We start from the raw sequence: 16,922 nt of genomic DNA on the forward strand, positions 1-16,922 counted from the left end.
GAAATCTGCAGGGGGGTTTGGGCAAAATGTGACCCACCGCCGCTTTCAGTAATTGGTATATTTTCAGTATAAAAAGTCGGAATTTTAAACTGCGAATAGGTGCAAAGAGCCAGAATTTGGGTCCAAAATATGACTCGGGTATCGAATTTGGGATGTTTGGGATATTTTGAAAACAGAAGGGGGGTTTGGGCAAAATGTTACCCACCGGTGCTTTCAGTAATTGGCAGATTTTTGGTATAAAAAGTCGGAATTTCAAACTGCGAATAGGTGCAGAGAGCCAAAATTTGGGTCCAAAATATGGCTCAGGTATCGAATTTGGGATGTTTGGGATATTTTAAAAACTGCAGAGGGGGGGGGGGGGGGTTGTGGAAAATGTGACCCCCCGGTGCTTTCAGTAATTGGCATATTTTCGGTATAAAAAGTCGGAATTTCAAACTGCGAATAGGTGCAGAGAGCCAGAATATGGGTCCAAAATATGGCTCCGGTATCGAATTTGGGAAGTTTGGGATATTTCTAAAACTGCAGGAGGGTTTGGGCAAAATGTGACTCACCGCCGCTTTCAGTAATTGGCATATTTTCGGTATAAAAAGTCGGAATTTCAAACTGCGAATACGTGCAGAGAGCCAGAATGTGGCTCCAAAATATGGCTCAGGTATCGGATTTAGGATGTTTGGGATATTTTGAAAACTGCAGGGTGGTTTGGGCAAAATGTGACCCACCGCCGCTTTCAGTAATTGGTATATTTTCAGTATAAAAATTCGGAATTTCAAACTGCGAATAGGTGCAAAGAGCCAGAATTTGGGCCCAAAATATGGCTCAGGTATCGAATTTGGGATGTTTGGGATATTTTGAAAACTGCAGGGGGGTTTGGGCAAAATGTTACCCACCGGTGCTTTCAGTAATTGGCAGATTTTCAGTATAAAAAGTCGGAATTTCAAACTGCGAATAGGTGCAGAGAGCCAGAATTTGGGTCCAAAATATGGCTCAGGTATCGAATTTGGGATGTTTGGGATATTTTGAAAACTGCAGGGGGGTTTGGGCAAAATGTTACCCACCGGTGCTTTCAGTAATTGGCAGATTTTTGGTATAAAAAGTCGGAATTTCAAACTGCGAAGAGGTGCAGAGAGCCAGAATTTGGGTCAAAATATGGCTCAGGTATCGAATTTGGGATGTTTGGGATATTTTGAAAACTGCACGGGGGTTTGGGCAAAATGTGACACACCGCCGCTTTCAGTAATTGGCATATTTTTGGTAAAAAAAGTCGGAATTTCAAACTGCGAATAGGTGCAGAGAGCCAGAATTTGGGTCCAAAATATGGCTCGGGTATCGAATTTGGGATGTTTGGGATATTTTGAAAACTGCAGGGGGGTTTGGGCAAAATGTTACCCACCGGTGCTTTCAGTAATTGGCAGATTTTTGGTATAAAAAGTCGGAATTTCACACTGCGAATAGGTGCAGAGAGCCAGAATTTGGGTCCAAAATATGGCTCAGATATAGAATTTGGGATGTTTGGGATATTTTGAAAACAGCAGGGGGGTTTGGGCGAAATGTGACCCACCGCCGCTTTCAGTAATTGGCATATTTTTGGTATAAAAAGCCGGAATTTCAAACTGCGAATAGGTGCAGAGAGCCAGAATTTGGGTCAAAATATGGCTCAGGTATCGAATTTGGGATGTTTGGGATATTTTGAAAACAGAAGGGGGGTTTGGGCAAAATGTGACTCACCGCCGCTTTCAGTAATTGGCATATTTTTGGTATAAAAAAGTCGGAATTTCAAACTGCGAATAGGTGCAGAGAGCCAGAATTTGGGTCCAAAATATGGCTCAGGTATCGAATTTGGGATGTTTGGGATATTTTGAAAACTGCACGGGGGTTTGGGCAAAATGTGACCCACCGTTGCTTTCAGTAATTAGCATATTTTTGGTATAAAAAGTCGGAATTTCAAACTGCGAATAGGTGCAGAGAGCCAGAATTTGGCTCCAAAATATGGCTCGGGTATCGGATTTGGGATGTTTGGATATTTTGAAATCTGCAGGGGGGTTTGGGCAAAATGTGACCCACCGCCGCTTTCAGTAATTGGTATATTTTCAGTATAAAAAGTCGGAATTTCAAACTGCGAATAGGTGCAAAGAGCCAGAATTTAGGTCCAAAATATGACTCGGGTATCGAATTTGGGATGTTTGGGATATTTTGAAAACTGCAGGGGGGTTTGGGTAAAATGTTACCCACGGGTTCTTTCAGTAATTGGCAGATTTTTGGTATAAAAAGTCGGAATTTCAAACTGCGAATAGGTGCAGAGAGCCAAAATTTGGGTCCAAAATATGGCTCAGGTATCGAATTTGGGATGTTTGGGATATTTTGAAAACTGCAGGGGGGTTTGGGCAAAATGTGACACACTGCCGCTCTCAGTAATTGGCATATTTTTGGTAAAAAAAAGTCGGAATTTCAAACTGCGAATAGGTGCAGAGAGCCAGAATTTGGGTCCAAAATATGGCTCAGGTATCGAATTTGGGATGTTTGGGATATTTTGAAAACTGCAGGGGGGTTTGGGCAAAATGTTACCCACCGGTGCTTTCAGTAATTGGCAGATTTTTGGTATAAAAAGTGGGAATTTCAAATTGCGAATAGGTGCAGAGAGCCAGAATTTGGGTCCAAAATATGGCTCAGGTATCGAATTTGGGATGTTTGGGATATTTTGAAAACTGCAGGGGGGGAGGGGGGTTTTGGCAAAATGTGACCCACCGGTGCTTTCAGTAATTGGCAGATTTTTGGTATAAAAAGTCGGAATTTCACACTGCGAATAGGTGCAGAGAGCCAGAATTTGGGTCCAAAATATGGCTCAGATATAGAATTTGGGATGTTTGGGATATTTTGAAAACAGCAGGGGGGTTTGGGCGAAATGTGACCCACCGCTGCTTTCAGTAATTGGCATATTTTTGGTATAAAAAGCCGGAATTTCAAACTGCGAATAGGTGCAGAGAGCCAGAATTTGGGTCAAAATATGGCTCAGGTATCGAATTTGGGATGTTTGGGATATTTTGAAAACAGAAGGGGGGTTTGGGCAAAATGTGACTCACCGCCGCTTTCAGTAATTGGCATATTTTTGGTATAAAAAAGTCGGAATTTCAAACTGCGAATAGGTGCAGAGAGCCAGAATTTGGGTCCAAAATATGGCTCAGGTATCGAATTTGGGATGTTTGGGATATTTTGAAAACTGCACGGGGGTTTGGGCAAAATGTGACCCACCGTTGCTTTCAGTAATTGGCATATTTTTGGTATAAAAAGTCGGAATTTCAAACTGCGAATACGTGCAGAGAGCCAGAATTTGGCTCCAAAATATGGCTCAGGTATCGGATTTGGGATGTTTGGGATATTTTGAAATCTGCAGGGGGGTTTGGGCAAAATGTGACCCACCGCCGCTTTCAGTAATTGGTATATTTTCAGTATAAAAAGTCGGAATTTCAAACTGCGAATAGGTGCAAAGAGCCAGAATTTGGGTCCAAAATATGACTCGGGTATCGAATTTGGGATGTTTGGGATATTTTGAAAACAGAAGGGGGGTTTGGGCAAAATGTTACCCACCGGTGCTTTCAGTAATTGGCAGATTTTTGGTATAAAAAGTCGGAATTTCAAACTGCGAATAGGTGCAGAGAGCCAAAATTTGGGTCCAAAATATGGCTCAGGTATCGAATTTGGGATGTTTGGGATATTTTAAAAACTGCAGAGGGGGGGGGGGGGGGTTGTGGAAAATGTGACCCCCCGGTGCTTTCAGTAATTGGCATATTTTCGGTATAAAAAGTCGGAATTTCAAACTGCGAATAGGTGCAGAGAGCCAGAATATGGGTCCAAAATATGGCTCCGGTATCGAATTTGGGAAGTTTGGGATATTTCTAAAACTGCAGGAGGGTTTGGGCAAAATGTGACTCACCGCCGCTTTCAGTAATTGGCATATTTTCGGTATAAAAAGTCGGAATTTCAAACTGCGAATACGTGCAGAGAGCCAGAATGTGGCTCCAAAATATGGCTCAGGTATCGGATTTAGGATGTTTGGGATATTTTGAAAACTGCAGGGTGGTTTGGGCAAAATGTGACCCACCGCCGCTTTCAGTAATTGGTATATTTTCAGTATAAAAATTCGGAATTTCAAACTGCGAATAGGTGCAAAGAGCCAGAATTTGGGCCCAAAATATGGCTCAGGTATCGAATTTGGGATGTTTGGGATATTTTGAAAACTGCAGGGGGGTTTGGGCAAAATGTTACCCACCGGTGCTTTCAGTAATTGGCAGATTTTCAGTATAAAAAGTCGGAATTTCAAACTGCGAATAGGTGCAGAGAGCCAGAATTTGGGTCCAAAATATGGCTCAGGTATCGAATTTGGGATGTTTGGGATATTTTGAAAACTGCAGGGGGGTTTGGGCAAAATGTTACCCACCGGTGCTTTCAGTAATTGGCAGATTTTTGGTATAAAAAGTCGGAATTTCAAACTGCGAAGAGGTGCAGAGAGCCAGAATTTGGGTCAAAATATGGCTCAGGTATCGAATTTGGGATGTTTGGGATATTTTGAAAACTGCACGGGGGTTTGGGCAAAATGTGACACACCGCCGCTTTCAGTAATTGGCATATTTTTGGTAAAAAAAGTCGGAATTTCAAACTGCGAATAGGTGCAGAGAGCCAGAATTTGGGTCCAAAATATGGCTCGGGTATCGAATTTGGGATGTTTGGGATATTTTGAAAACTGCAGGGGGGTTTGGGCAAAATGTTACCCACCGGTGCTTTCAGTAATTGGCAGATTTTTGGTATAAAAAGTCGGAATTTCACACTGCGAATAGGTGCAGAGAGCCAGAATTTGGGTCCAAAATATGGCTCAGATATAGAATTTGGGATGTTTGGGATATTTTGAAAACAGCAGGGGGGTTTGGGCGAAATGTGACCCACCGCCGCTTTCAGTAATTGGCATATTTTTGGTATAAAAAGCCGGAATTTCAAACTGCGAATAGGTGCAGAGAGCCAGAATTTGGGTCAAAATATGGCTCAGGTATCGAATTTGGGATGTTTGGGATATTTTGAAAACAGAAGGGGGGTTTGGGCAAAATGTGACTCACCGCCGCTTTCAGTAATTGGCATATTTTTGGTATAAAAAAGTCGGAATTTCAAACTGCGAATAGGTGCAGAGAGCCAGAATTTGGGTCCAAAATATGGCTCAGGTATCGAATTTGGGATGTTTGGGATATTTTGAAAACTGCACGGGGGTTTGGGCAAAATGTGACCCACCGTTGCTTTCAGTAATTAGCATATTTTTGGTATAAAAAGTCGGAATTTCAAACTGCGAATAGGTGCAGAGAGCCAGAATTTGGCTCCAAAATATGGCTCGGGTATCGGATTTGGGATGTTTGGATATTTTGAAATCTGCAGGGGGGTTTGGGCAAAATGTGACCCACCGCCGCTTTCAGTAATTGGTATATTTTCAGTATAAAAAGTCGGAATTTCAAACTGCGAATAGGTGCAAAGAGCCAGAATTTAGGTCCAAAATATGACACGGGTATCGAATTTGGGATGTTTGGGATATTTTGAAAACTGCAGGGGGGTTTGGGTAAAATGTTACCCACGGGTTCTTTCAGTAATTGGCAGATTTTTGGTATAAAAAGTCGGAATTTCAAACTGCGAATAGGTGCAGAGAGCCAAAATTTGGGTCCAAAATATGGCTCAGGTATCGAATTTGGGATGTTTGGGATATTTTGAAAACTGCAGGGGGGTTTGGGCAAAATGTGACACACCGCCGCTCTCAGTAATTGGCATATTTTTGGTAAAAAAAAGTCGGAATTTCAAACTGCGAATAGGTGCAGAGAGCCAGAATTTGGGTCCAAAATATGGCTCAGGTATCGAATTTGGGATGTTTGGGATATTTTGAAAACTGCAGGGGGGTTTGGGCAAAATGTTACCCACCGGTGCTTTCAGTAATTGGCAGATTTTTGGTATAAAAAGTGGGAATTTCAAATTGCGAATAGGTGCAGAGAGCCAGAATTTGGGTCCAAAATATGGCTCAGGTATCGAATTTGGGATGTTTGGGATATTTTGAAAACTGCAGGGGGGGAGGGGGGTTTTGGCAAAATGTGACCCACCGGTGCTTTCAGTAATTGGCAGATTTTTGGTATAAAAAGTCGGAATTTCACACTGCGAATAGGTGCAGAGAGCCAGAATTTGGGTCCAAAATATGGCTCAGATATAGAATTTGGGATGTTTGGGATATTTTGAAAACAGCAGGGGGGTTTGGGCGAAATGTGACCCACCGCTGCTTTCAGTAATTGGCATATTTTTGGTATAAAAAGCCGGAATTTCAAACTGCGAATAGATGCAGAGAGCCAGAATTTGGGTCAAAATATGGCTCAGGTATCGAATTTGGGATGTTTGGGATATTTTGAAAACAGAAGGGGGGTTTGGGCAAAATGTGACTCACCGCCGCTTTCAGTAATTGGCATATTTTTGGTATAAAAAAGTCGGAATTTCAAACTGCGAATAGGTGCAGAGAGCCAGAATTTGGGTCCAAAATATGGCTCAGGTATCGAATTTGGGATGTTTGGGATATTTTGAAAACTGCACGGGGGTTTGGGCAAAATGTGACCCACCGTTGCTTTCAGTAATTGGCATATTTTTGGTATAAAAAGTCGGAATTTCAAACTGCGAATACGTGCAGAGAGCCAGAATTTGGCTCCAAAATATGGCTCAGGTATCGGATTTGGGATGTTTGGGATATTTTGAAATCTGCAGGGGGGTTTGGGCAAAATGTGACCCACCGCCGCTTTCAGTAATTGGTATATTTTCAGTATAAAAAGTCGGAATTTCAAACTGCGAATAGGTGCAAAGAGCCAGAATTTGGGTCCAAAATATGACTCGGGTATCGAATTTGGGATGTTTGGGATATTTTGAAAACTGCAGGGGGGTTTGGGCAAAATGTTACCCACCGGTGCTTTCAGTAATTGGCAGATTTTTGGTATAAAAAGTCGGAATTTCAAACTGCGAATAGGTGCAGAGAGCCAAAATTTGGGTCCAAAATATGGCTCAGGTATCGGAATTTGGGATGTTTGGGATATTTTGAAAACTGCAGGGGGGTTTGGGCAAAATGTGACACACCGCCGCTTTCAGTAATTGGCATATTTTTGGTAAAAAAAGTCGGAATTTCAAACTGCGAATAGGTGCAGAGAGCCAGAATTTGGGTCCAAAATATGGCTCAGGTATCGAATTTGGGATGTTTGGGATATTTTAAGAACTGCAGGGGGGGGGGGGGGTTGGGGAAAATGTGACCCCCCGGTGCTTTCAGTAATTGGCATATTTTCGGTATAAAAAGTCGGAATTTCAAACTGCGAATAGGTGCAGAGAGCCAGAATTTGGGTCCAAAATATGGCTCAGGTATCGAATTTGGGATGTTTGGGATATTTTGAAAACTGCAGGGGGGTTTGGGCAAAATGTGACCCACCGCCGCTTTCAGTAATTGGCTAATTTTTGGTATAGAAAGTCGGATTTTCAAACTGCGAATAGGTGCAGAGAGCCAGAATTTGGGTCCAAAATATGGCTCCGGTATCGAATTTGGGATGTTTGGGATATTTCTAAAACTGCAGGAGGGTTTGGGCAAAATGTGACTCACCGCCGCTTTCAGTAATTGGCATATTTTCGGTATAAAAAGTCGGAATTTCAAACTGCGAATACGTGCAGAGAGCCAGAATGTGGCTCCAAAATATGGCTCAGGTATCGGATTTGGGATGTTTGGGATATTTTGAAAACTGCAGGGGGGTTTGGGCAAAATGATACCCACCGGTGCTTTCAGTAATTGGCAGATTTTCGGTATAAAAAGTCGGAATTTCAAACTGCGAATAGGTGCAGAGAGCCAGAATTTGGGTCCAAAATATGGCTCAGGTATCGAATTTGGGATGTTTGGGATATTTTGAAAACTGCAGGGGGGTTTGGGCAAAATGTTACCCACCGGTGCTTTCAGTAATTGGCAGATTTTTGGTATAAAAAGTCGGAATTTCAAACTGCGAAGAGGTGCAGAGAGCCACAATTTGGGTCAAAATATGGCTCAGGTATCGAATTTGGGATGTATGGGATATTTTGAAAACAGAAGGGGGGTTTGGGCAAAATGTGACCCACCGTTGCTTTCAGTAATTGGTATATTTTCAGTATAAAAAGTCGGAATTTCAAACTGCGAATAGGTGCAAAGAGCCAGAATTTGGGTCCAAAATATGACTCGGGTATCGAATTTGGGATGTTTGGGATATTTTGAAAACTGCAGGGGGGTTTGGGCAAAATGTTACCCACCGGTGCTTTCAGTAATTGGCAGATTTTTGGTATAAAAAGTCGGAATTTCAAACTGCGAATAGGTGCAGAGAGCCAAAATTTGGGTCCAAAATATGGCTCAGGTATCGAATTTGGGATGTTTGGGATATTTTGAAAACTGCAGGGGGGTTTGGGCAAAATGTGACACACCGCCGCTTTCAGTAATTGGCATATTTTTGGTAAAAAAATTCGGAATTTCAAACTGCGAATAGGTGCAGAGAGCCAGAATTTGGGTCCAAAATATGGCTCAGGTATCGAATTTGGGATGTTTGGGATATTTTGAAAACTGCAGGGGGGTTTGGGCAAAATTTTACCCACCGGTGCTTTCAGTAATTGGCAGATTTTTGGTATAAAAAGTGGGAATTTCAAACTGCGAATAGGTGCAGAGAGCCAGAATTTGGGTCCAAAATATGGCTCAGGTATCGAATTTGGGATGTTTGGGATATTTTGAAAACTGCAGGGGGGGGGGGGGGGTTGGGCAAAATGTGACCCACCGGTGCTTTCAGTAATTGGCATATTTTTGGTATAAAAAGTCGGAATTTCAAACTGCGAATAGGTGCAGAGAGCCAGAATTTGGGTCCAAAATATGGCTCAGGTATCGAATTTGGGATGTTTGGGATATTTTGAAAACAGCAGGCGGGTTTGGTCAAAATGTGACCCACCACCGCTTTCAGTAATTGGCATATTTTTGGTATAAAATCCGGAATTTCAAACTGCGAATAGGTGCAGAGAGCCAGAATTTGGGTCCAAAATATGGCTCGGGTATCGAATTTGGGATGTTTGGGATATTTTGAAAACTGCAGGGGGTGTTTTGGGCAAAATGTGACACACAGCTGCTCTCAGTAATTGACATATTTTTGGTAAAAAAAAGTCGGAATTTCAAACTGCGAATAGGTGCAGAGAGCCAGAATTTGGGTCCAAAATATGGCTCAGGTATCGAATTTGGGATGTTTGGGATATTTTGAAAACTGCAGAGGTGTTTGGGCAAAATGTGACCCACCGCTGCTTTCAGTAATTGGCTAATTTTTGGTATAAAAATTCGGATTTTCAAACTGCGAATAGGTGCAGAGAGCCAGAATTTGGGTCCAAAATATGGCTCAGGTATCGAATTTGGGATGTTTGGGATATTTTGAAAACTGCAGTCGGGTTTGGGCAAAATGTGACCCACCGCCGCTTTCAGTAATTGGCTAATTTTTGGTATAAAAAGTCGGATTTTCAAACTGCGAATAGGTGCAGAGAGCCAGAATTTGGGTCCAAAATATGGCTCGGGTATTGAATTTGGGATGTTTGGGATATTTTGAAAACAGCAGGCGGGTTTGGTCAAAATGTGACCCACCACCGCTTTCAGTAATTGGCATATTTTTGGTATAAAATCCGGAATTTCAAACTGCGAATAGGTGCAGAGAGCCAGAATTTGGGTCCAAAATATGGCTCAGGTATCGAATTTGGGATGTTTGGGATATTTTGAAAACTGCAGGGGGGTTTGGGCAAAATGTGACCCACCGCCGCTTTCAGTAATTGGCATATTTTTGGTATAAAAAGCCGGAATTTCAAACTGCAAATAGGTGCAGAGAGCCAGAATTTGGGTCCAAAATATGGCTCAGGTATCGAATTTGGGATGTTTGGGATATTTTGAAAACTGCAGGGGGGTTTGTGCAAAATGTGACCCACCGTTGCTTTCAGTAATTGGCATATTTTCGGTATAAAAAGTCGGAATTTCAAACTGCGAATACGTGCAGAGAGCCAGAATTTGGGTCCAAAATATGGCTCAGGTATCGAATTTGGGATGTTTGGGATATTTCTAAAACTTCAGGGGGGTTTGGGCAAAATGTGACCCACCGCCTCTTTCAGTAATTGGCATATTTTCGGTATAAAAAGTCGGAATTTCAAACTGCGAATACGTGCAGAGAGCCAGAATTTGGGTCCAAAATATGGCTCAGGTATCGAATTTGGGATGTTTGGGATATTTTGAAAACTGCAGGGGGGGGGGGGTGGTTTGGGCAAAATGTGACCCACCGCCGCTTTCAGTAATTGGCTAATTTTTTGTATAAAAAGTCGGATTTTCAAACTGCGAATAGGTGCAGAGTGCCAGAATTTGGGTCCAAAATATGGCTCGGGTATCGAATTTGGGATGTTTGGGATATTTTGAAAACTGCAGGGGGGTTTGGGCAAAATGTGACACACCGCCGCTTTCAATTGTGGTAGATTTTTGGTAAAAAAAGTAGGAATTTCAAACTGCGAATAGGTGCAGAGAGCCAGAATTTGGGTCCAAAATATAGCTCGGGTATCGAATTTGGGATGTTTGGGATATTTTGAAAACAGCAGGGGGGTTTGGGCAAAATGTAACCCACCGCCGCTTTCAGTAATTGGCATATTTTTGGTATAAAATCCGTAATTTCAAACTGCGAATAGGTGCAGAGAGCCAGAATTTGGGTCCAAAATATGGCTCAGGTATCGAATTTGGGATGTTTGGGATATTTCTAAAACTGCAGGGGGGTTTGGGCAAAATGTGACCCACCGCCTCTTTCAGTAATTGCATATTTTCGGTATAAAAAGTCGGAATTTCAAACTGAGAATACGTGCAGAGAGCCAGAATTTGGGTCCAAAATATGGCTCAGGTATCGAATTTGGGATGTTTGGGATATTTTGAAAACTGCAGGGGGGTTTGGGCAAAATGTTACCCACCGGTGCTTTCAGTAATTGGCAGACTTTTCGGTATAAAAAGTCGGAATTTCAAACTGCGAATAGGTGCAGAGAGACCATGAATTTGGGTCCAAAATATGGCTCAGGTATCGAATTTGGGATGTTTGGGATATTTTGAAAACTGCAGGGGGGTTTGGGCAAAATGTGACACACAGCCGCTTTCAGTAATTGGCTAATTTTTGGTATAGAAACTCGGAATTTCAAACTCCGAATAAGGTGCAGAGAGCCAGAATTTGGGTCCAAAATATGGCTCGGGTATCGAATTTGGGTTGTTTGGGATATTTTGAAAACTGCAGGGGGGTTTGGGCAAAATGTGACACACAGCCGCTTTCAGTAATTGGCTAATTTTTGGTATAGAAACTCGGAATTTCAAACTGCGAATAAGGTGCAGAGAGCCAGAATTTGGGTCCAAAATATGGCTCAGGTATCGAATTTGGGATGTTTAGGATATTTTGAAAACTGCAGGGGGGGTTTTTGGCAAAATGTGACCCATCGGTGCTTTCAGTAATTGGCATATTTTCGGTATAAAAAGTCGGAATTTCAAACTGCGAATAGGTGCAGAGAGCCAGAATTTGGGTCCAAAATATGGCTCAGGTATCGAATTTGGGATGCTTGGGATATTTTGAAAACTGCAGGGGGGTTTGAGCAAAATGTGACACACCGCCGCTTTCAGTAATTGGTATATTTTGGTAAAAAAAAAGTCGTAATTTCAAACTGCGAATAGATGCAAAGAGCCAGAGTTTGGGTCCAAAATATGGCTCAGGTATTGAATTTGTGATGTTTGGGATATTTTGAAAACTGCAGGGAGGTTTGGGCAAAATGTGACCCACCGCCGCTTTCAGTAATTGGCATATTTTTGTTATAAAAGTCGTAATTTCAAACTGCGAATAGGTGCAGAGAGCCAGAATTTGGGTCCAAAATATGGCTCGGGTATCGAATTTGGGATGTTTGGGATATTTCTAAAACTGCAGGGGGGTTTGGGCAAAATGTGACCCACCGCCGCTTTCAGTAATTGGCATATTTTTGGTAAAAAAAAGTCGGAATTTCAAACTGCGAATAGGTGCAGAGAGCCAGAATTTGGGTCCAAAATATGGCTCAGATATCGAATTTGGGATGTTTGGGATATTTTGAAAACAGCAGGGGGGTTTGGGCAAAATGTGACCCACCGTTGCTTTCAGTAATTGGCATATTTTTGGTATAAAAAGCCAGAATTTCAAACTGCGAATAGGTACAGAGAGCCAGAATTTGGGTCCAAAATATGGCTCAGGTATCGAATTTGGGATGTTTGGGATATTTTGAAAACAGAAGGGGGGTTTGGTCAAAATGTGACCCACCGCCGCTTTCAGTAATTGGCTAATTTTTGGTATAAAAAGTCGGATTTTCAAACTGCGAATAGGTGCAGAGAGCCAGAATTTGGGTCCAAAATATGGCTCGGGTATTGAATTTGGGATGTTTGGGATATTTTGAAAACAGCAGGCGGGTTTGGTCAAAATGTGACCTACCGCCGCTTTCAGTAATTGGCATATTTTCGGTATAAAAAGTCGGAATTTCAAACTGCGAATACGTGCAGAGAGCCAGAATTTGGCTCCAAAATATGGCTCAGGTATAGGATTTGGGATGTTTGGGATATTTTGAAAACTGCAGGGGGGTTTGGGCCAAATGTGACCCACCGCCGCTTTCTGTAATTGGTATATTTTCAGTATAAAAAGTCGGAATTTAAAACTGCGAATAGGTGCAAAGAGCCAGAATTTGGGTCCAAAATATGACTCGGGTATCGAATTTGGGATGTTTGGGATATTTTGAAAACTGCAGGGGGGTTTGGGCAAAATGTTACCCACTGGTGCTTTCAGTAATTGGCAGATTTTTTGTATAAAAAGTCGGAATTTCAAACTGCGAATAGGTGCAGAGAGCCAGAATTTGGGTCCAAAATATGGCTCAGGTATCGAATTTGGGATGTTTGGGATATTTTGAAAACTGCAGGGGGGTTTGGGCAAAATGTGACCCACCGCTTCTTTCAGTAATTGGCTAATTTTTGGTGTAGAAATTCGGATTTTCAAACTGCGAATAGGTGCAGAGAGCCAGAATTTGGGTCCAAAATATGGCTCGGGTATCGAATTTGGGATGTTTGGGATATTTTGAAAACTGCAGGGGGGTTTGGGCAAAATGTGACACACCGCCGCTTTCAGTAATTGGTATATTTTTGGTAAAAAAAAATCGTAATTTCAAACTGCGAATAGGTGCAAAGAGCCAGAATTTGGGTCCAAAATATGGCGGGCAAAAATCTACCGGCCTAATATAGCGCTATTTTCGCCGCTACTGGCCAAAAACCGCTCGATTTTCGCCGCTACCGGCCAAAAACCATGCGATTTTCGCAGCTGGAGGGCAAAAATCGCGATTTTCGCCGATACCAGCCAAAAATAGCGCGATTTTTGCCGCTACCGACCAAAAACCGCGCGATTTTCGCCGCTACCAGCCAAACACCATGCGATTTTCGCAGCTGGCGGGCAAAAATCGCGATTTTCGCCGCTACCGGCCAAAAATAGCGCGATTTTCGCCGCTACCGGCCAAAAACCGCGCGATTTTCGCCGCTACCGGCCAAAAACCATGCGATGTTCGCAGCTGACGGGCAAAAATCGCGATTTTTGCCGCTAGCGGCCAAAAATCGGGCTATTTTTGCCGCTACCGGCCGAAAACCGCGCTATTTTGCGCAAAAACCATGCGATTTTCGCAGCTGGCGGACAAAAATCGCGATTTTCGCCGCTACCGGCCAAAAATAGCGCGATTTTCGCCGCTACCGGCCAAAAACAGCTCGATTTTCGCCGCTACCGGCCAAAAACCATGCGATTTTCGCAGCTGGCGGACAAAAATCGCGATTTTCGCCGCTACCGGCCAAAAATAGCGCGATTTTCGCCGCTACCGGCCAAAAACCAAGCGATTTTCGCTGCTACTGGCCAAAAACCAAGCGATTTTCGCAGCTGGCGGGGAAAAATCGCGATTTTCGCCGCTACCGGCCAAAAACCATGCGATTTTCGCAGCTGGAGGGCAAAAATCGCGATTTTCGCCGCTACCAGCCAAAAATAGCGCGATTTTCGCCGCTACCGACCAAAAACCGCGCGATTTTCGCCGCTACCAGCCAAACACCATGCGATTTTCGCAGCTGGCGGGCAAAAATCGCGATTTTCGCCGCTACCGGCCAAAAATAGCGCGATTTTCGCCGCTACCGGCCAAAAACCGCGCGATTTTCGCCGCTACCGGCCAAAAACCATGCGATGTTCGCAGCTGACGGGCAAAAATCGCGATTTTTTCCGCTAGCGGCCAAAAATCGGGCTATTTTTGCCGCTACCGGCCGAAAACCGCGATATTTTGCGCAAAAACCATGCGATTTTCGCAGCTGGCGGACAAAAATCGCGATTTTCGCCGCTACCGGCCAAAAATAGCGCGATTTTCGCCGCTACCGGCCAAAAACAGCTCGATTTTCGCCGCTACCGGCCAAAAACCATGCGATTTTCGCAGCTGGCGGACAAAAATCGCGATTTTCGCCGCTACCGGCCAAAAATAGCGCGATTTTCGCCGCTACCGGCCAAAAACAGCTCGATTTTCGCCACTACTGCCAAAAACCAAGCGATTTTCGCAGCTGGCGGGGAAAAATCGCGATTTTCGCCGCTACCGGCCAAAAATAGCGCGATTTTCGCGCTACCGGCCAAAAACAGCTCAATTTTCGCCGCTACCGGCCAAAAACCATGCGATTTTCGCAGCTGGCGGGAAAAAATCGCGATTTTCGCCGCTACCGGCCAAAAATAGCGCGATTTTCGCCGCTACCGGCCAAAAACCGCGCGATTTTTGCCGCTACTGGCCAAAAACCAAGCGATTTTCGCAGCTGGCAGGGAAAAATCGCGATTTTCGCCGCTACCGGCCAAAAATAGCGCGATTTTCGCCGCTACCGGCCAAAAACCGCGCGATTTTCGCCGCTACCGACCAAAAACCATGCGATTTTCGCAGCTGGCGGGCAAAAATCGCGATTTTCGCCGCTACCGTCCAAAAATAGCGCGATTTTTTCCGCTAGCGGCCAAAAATCGGGCTATTTTTGCCGCTAAAGGCCGAAAACAGCGCTATTTTGCGCAAAAACCATGCGATTTTCGCAGCTGGCGGGCAAAAATCGCGATTTTCGCCGCTACCGGCCAAAAATAGCGCGATTTTCGCCGCTACTATCCAAAAACCGCTCGATTTTCGCCGTTACCGGCCAAAAACCATGCGATTTTCGCCGCTGGCGGGCAAAAATCGCGATTTTCGCCGCTACCAGCCAAAAATAGTGCGATTTTCGCCGCTACCGGCCAAAAACCGCGCGATTTTCTCCGCTACCAGCCAAAAACCATGCGATTTTCGCAGCTGGCGGGCAAAAATCGCGATTTTCGCCGCTACCGGCCAAAAATAGCGCGATTTTCGCCGCTACCGGCCAAAAACCGCGCGATTTTCGCCGCTACCGGCCAAAAACCATGCGATGTTCGCAGCTGGCGGGTAAAAATCGCGATTTTTGCCGCTAGCGGCCAAAAATCGGGCTATTTTTGCCGCTAACGGCCGAAAACCGCGCTATTTTGCGCAAAAACCATGCGATTTTCGCAGCTGGCGGACAAAAATCGCGATTTTCGCCGCTACCGGCCAAAAATAGCGCGATTCTCGCCGCTACCGGCCAAAAACAGCTCGATTTTCGCCGCTACCGGCCAAAAACAATGCGATTTTCGTAGCTGGCGGACAAAAATCGCGATTTTCGCCGCTACCGACCAAAAATAGCGCGATTTTCGCCGCTACCGGCCAAAAACTGCGCGATTTTCGCCGCTACCGACCAAAAACCATGCGATTTTCGCAGCTGGCGGGCAAAAATCGCGATTTTCGCCGCTACCGGCCAAAAATAGCGCGATTTTCGCCGCTACTATCCAAAAACCGCTCGATTTTCACCGCTACTGGCCAAAAACCATGCGATTTTCGCCGCTGGCGGGCAAAAATCGCGATTTTCGCCGCTACCAGCCAAACATAGCGCGATTTTCGCCGCTACTGGGCAAAAACCGCGCGATTTTCGCCGCTACCAGCCAAAAACCATGCGATGTTCGCAGCTGGCAGGTAAAACTCGCGATTTTTGCCGCTGGCGGCCAAAAATAGGGCTATTTTTGCCGCTAACGGCCGAAAACCGCGCTATTTTGCGCAAAAAGCATGCGATTTTCGCAGCTGGCGGGCAAAAATCGAGATTTTCGCCGCTACCGGCCTAAAATAGCGCTATTTTCGCCGCTACTGGCCAAAAACCGCTCGATTTTCGCCGCTACCGGCCAAAAACCATGCGATTTTCGCAGCTGGAGGGCAAAAATCGCGATTTTCGCCGATACCAGCCAAAAATTGCGCGATTTTTGCCGCTACCGACCAAAAACCGCGCGATTTTCGCCGCTACCAGCCAAACACCATGCGATTTTCACAGCTGGAGGCAAAAATCGCGATTTTCCCCGCTACCGGCCAAAAATAGCGCGATTTTCGACGCTACCGGCCAAAAACCGCGCGATTTTCGCCGCTACCGGCCAAAAACCATGCGATTTTCGCAGCTGGCGGGCAAAAATCGCGATTTTTGCCGCTAGCAGCCAAAAATCGGGCTATTTTTGCCGCTACCGGCCGAAAACCGCGCTATTTGGCGCAAAAACCATGCGATTTTTGCAGCTGGCGGACAAAAATCGCGATTTTAGCCGCTACCGGCCAAAAATAGCGCGATTTTCGCCGCTACCGGCCAAAAACAGCTCGATTTTCGCACTACCGGCCAAAAACAGCTCAATTTTCGCCGCTACCGGCCAAAAACCATGCGATTTTCGCAGCTGGCAATTTTCGCCGCTACCGGCCAAAAACCATGCGATTTT

Source organism: Procambarus clarkii, chromosome 75 (assembly GCF_040958095.1).
Source record: "Procambarus clarkii isolate CNS0578487 chromosome 75, FALCON_Pclarkii_2.0, whole genome shotgun sequence".
Lineage (NCBI taxonomy): Eukaryota > Metazoa > Arthropoda > Malacostraca > Decapoda > Cambaridae > Procambarus > Procambarus clarkii.